Genomic DNA, 4,182 nt, shown 5'->3' with positions numbered 1-4,182 from the left:
TGTTTGGGTCATCATTCATATTCATTTTCTCATTCATTCATAATTTAAAGAAATTTCATTCATATTCCTTCATTCACATACAACATCATGCCGCAACTTCTTCAAATGTTTCGTTTGACTTAATCTTTCAACCCATTAAACATCTTCTATTTGGCTTGCACCAATCTTAACTCTCTGATACAGAGTAAACAGATTCATGCTCATATTATCCCAATGGGTATTGATAAAAATTCTATCTTGGTTTCTAAGCGTATTAATTTCTATGCAAGTTTTAATTTACTTGTTGATGCTCAAATTGTTACTGAGAGTTCAAATAGTTTGGATCCTTTACATTGGAACATGGTTACCTCTTTATATGTTAGAAATAGTTTCTTTGAGGAGGCCATTTATGTTTATAAGATTGTTCAACCAGATGATTTTACCTATCCATCTATTCTCATGGCATGTGGAGAATATCATACATGCGTTGTTACGATGTTGGGTTACTTGGTCATGGAAATGAAGTTAGTCACTGGATTCCTAAGAGATTAGGTGGTGCATTAGAAGGATTACGTGTATCATATACGTCCTGCGGTCTCTGGCACACGACTAATGTTACATCAGCTGGGCAGTTGTTTACATTTGCTGATGGAAATTTTTTCCCCCTTAGGCCATGGAGATCATAGAAGTTCAAGTACTCCTCGAGAAGTAGAAACTTTGAAAGAGTTGAGAACAACCAGGGTTGGATTTGGTGTTTGGCACATTGCTGCCTTTGTTGAGGTGATAGATGAATTTGTGGAATATTCTACAAAGTTATCTAGTGGAAGACTGTTTACTTGGGGTGATAGCGATAAAGGCCAACTTGGAATTCTTGATAAGAAATTTAGACTAGTCCCCGTGTGTGTAGTTGCATTGTCTAACGGAAACATTCGTTGAGTAGCTTGTAGCCACAGTCTTACAGTTGCATTGACGATGTCGGGACATGTGTATACAATGGGCAGTACATCTTACGGACAAATTGGTTTGTCCTGCAGCAAATGGGATGGTTCCTGCACGTATTGAAGATAAAATTGTCGACAGTTTCATAGAAGATTTTGCATGTGGTTCATATCAGGTTGCAGTCTGGACTTCCAAGGCAGGGGTTTTCATATGGGGGAAGGGTTTGAATGGGCAATTACGTCATGGTGACAACAATCACACGAATAATCCCACACTTGTCCAATTTTTAAAAAGATGAGCAAGTGAAGAGTGTTTTCTTTTGTGGTTCAAACTCTACTACTGTTGTTTGCCTTCATAAGCGGATACCGAGTGTTGATCATTCTGCATGTTCAGGCTGTCGTAATCCATTTAATTTCAGAAGAAAACGTCATAATTGTTACAACTGTTGGACTTGTTTTTGCAACTCATGCACCAGTAAAAGATCTATGAAGGTTTCTCTTGCTCCAAATTCCAACAAGACATATCGTGTTTGTGATAATTGTTATTTTAACTTAAGAAAACCACTAAATCGGTATCCTTGCAAACTCTTAGCTGGAAAAGTGTCAATTTGCAAGACAATGAGGCCCCTATAACACAGGGAACACTATTAAAACTTTCTTCATTTGGTTCTATTGTTTAATCATGACAGCAGACCATTACCACCACAAAGGACGAGAACATATGAAGGTCCAAATCAATTTATCATAAAATCTGATTCCAACAAGCCAACTTCAAACTCGCAGATGTTGGTTTTCTTTCATTGAGAGCTTCAGTAAATACCACAAGTACCTGAAAACCAACACAGTTCAAAGAGAATGAGTAACAATAAGCCATGACAATAAGCATTTTTCATTTCATATTTACCACAGTAAAGCCAAATTGACAGTGATGGGCAAACGAACCCTGCAGCGATGAGAAGCACATAGATATTTGAGATTTAAGTGAAACTTTTACCAATTTACAACAGTGATTTTTACCTGTTACCCAGGGTAGAAGGTTAGGACAAGAATTTGGGAGGGACCACCAAGTTTGGGCGGACAATTTCAGAGTACTCGCGCTCCATTACATGGACAGTTGCCTATGCTTTTGATCACTACCAGCGGTACGGAAAAACAGACGAGAGAGGGACCACAGAGAGAATTTTCGGAGACCTCTCACAATCAAAACGGGACTACATAAAGAAACAAAGAATATGTTAAAGAGGCAGAAAAAAACCCAAAGAATTGTTTTTTGACGGCGAGAAGAACATCAAAACCCTAACAAAATCAACGAAAGTTAAGAAGGAGGAAAGGTTGAAGAACCCTATACCTTTTTTTTCACCGCCGTTGGATGAAGCTCATATTAGAGGCAAATGAGGCGAGTTTTGAGTGCACCGGTGGGAATCGATTGGCGAAAGAGTGAAAGATTCAGGCGTCCACCGCCCAATCGTCGTTTGACCTCCTTGTAAACGGTTCTGTTGGTTGCTTTCCGGTCGGTTTTCATCTCCGTCGTCGGCGTTCGTTGTTGTCGCGGTCATTCATTTTTGGATCTCCTCAAGTTGAGAAGGTTCGTTTTTTCTCTAAAAATAATTTGGGCTTCGTTTAGGGAAAAGATTTGTTTATTTTTACTATTCATTACTGGTTCCTCTTTAAACATTGTCATGTACTTTATTTTATTTGTTTTTCATTTGAAATGATTGAAACCATTTATTGTTTGCTCGTTTGCTGTACCATTGGGACTCGTGTGGCTTTCTATTATAGCCACCATTCATTAATGCCGACAGTTGGCATTATAGTGTGACCGTTTCCCTCTTCGGTTTTCGTCACCCAACAGCCAGGCGGCTAGGGTGACGGTTGGACTCTTGACCGGTTCCATTTTCAAGATATGGCCACTGTCGTGGGCTTTGGTCCAACTTACTCCAACGGCCCATTAGTTGGCCTTTTTGTTTGTTTTTTTTTTCTCTTTTGAAGTTTCAACTTAGTATTTAGGTTTTTGTTGGTCCTAGTTTGATAACTGGTAACTCATGGCCGGGTGGAGATGGAGATAGTTGATCTCCCTCTTGGCCCTGGGTTCGATACTCGTATGTGGCATATTTGGTTTTGCAACATTTTAATTTCTTTTTTATGTATTTCTTTTTAATCCTCCCATGTTCATGTTTTATTATAATTTCTCCGATACTCATTGTTTTTAATGTTTACCCCTTTTATTTATTTTAATTGACAAAGCATCGATTTTAATCTATGGATTCAACCGCTCTTATGTTGTTTATCCATGATTATTTCATCGAGATAACAATAGAATTTTGCCGCGTTTCAGTTGGTCGCACATGATCATTCGATGTTGACATGATGCATAAACCAGTTTTGAGCACAGTACTTAGTTGTAATTTCCCCATCTCCGCACCCTTGTAAGTCTATTGCCTTTAAGCATCGCCGTCCACCTCACACAGTTTACTCTTGGGCTTTCTTACAATGAGACGACTCCCTTGCACATACACTCATGCATTGCTTACTCATTGATTGGTTTGTTTTAATTATTGCATTACTTTGAACCCCCATTCGACAAAATGTACCCCACTCCCCTGATGTGTAATACAAGAATAAAATCAACCTTTTCAAAAGGATCAAGAAAATAAAGACTCGATCCAACGTCGAGCATTTTCTCAATAAACAAAATTCATCCATTTCTACCCACCCTTTTTCTTTCAAACCACTTCATTCAAATCTTCCTCAATCATCCCATCAATTGCTTGATTCAATGTCAAGCCGTTTTCACAATAAAAACTCAAAAAACTTAATTCATATTTAAGACCTTTTCAATAAAGATGGAAATGGAACATGGTGGATACCACGCACTCCTGAGACTAGGGTTCGAGATGGATGTCTCGCCTATCTTAGCTCTCACCGTCATCCAAATCTATCTATTCTGTTTCTCTCAAACCTTCATTCAAATTTCTCTTAAAACGTCCATCAATGCTTGATCCAACGTCAAGCCTTTTTCATAATAAAACTCAAAATACTTAATTCATATTTAACACTTTTTCAATAAAGGTGGAAATGGAACATGGTGGATACCATGCGCTCCTAAGACTAAGATTCGAGATGGATATCTCGCCTATCTTAGCTCTCGCCATCATTCAAAGTTGTCAAAGCAGTTTCTTCAAACCCTTTCTCAATTAAGTTCAAAAACACTTAATCCTTATTAAATACTTTTGCGAATAATATGGAAATGGAACGTGGTGGATAC

General features: G+C 38.2%; 1 pseudogene; it reads left to right on the top strand.

Annotated features, from left to right (window-relative positions):
- Window positions 1-461: 461 nt before the first annotated feature.
- LOC127129716 (PH, RCC1 and FYVE domains-containing protein 1-like) lies at window positions 462-1,597 on the top strand (annotated as a pseudogene).
- The last annotated feature ends 2,585 nt before the right edge of the window (window positions 1,598-4,182 follow it).

This window comes from Lathyrus oleraceus, chromosome 3 (genome assembly GCF_024323335.1).
Source record: "Lathyrus oleraceus cultivar Zhongwan6 chromosome 3, CAAS_Psat_ZW6_1.0, whole genome shotgun sequence".
NCBI classification, from domain to species: domain Eukaryota; kingdom Viridiplantae; phylum Streptophyta; class Magnoliopsida; order Fabales; family Fabaceae; genus Lathyrus; species Lathyrus oleraceus.
The sequence above is the reverse complement of the archived record's forward strand: the minus strand, read 5'-3'. Positions and strand labels throughout refer to the sequence as shown.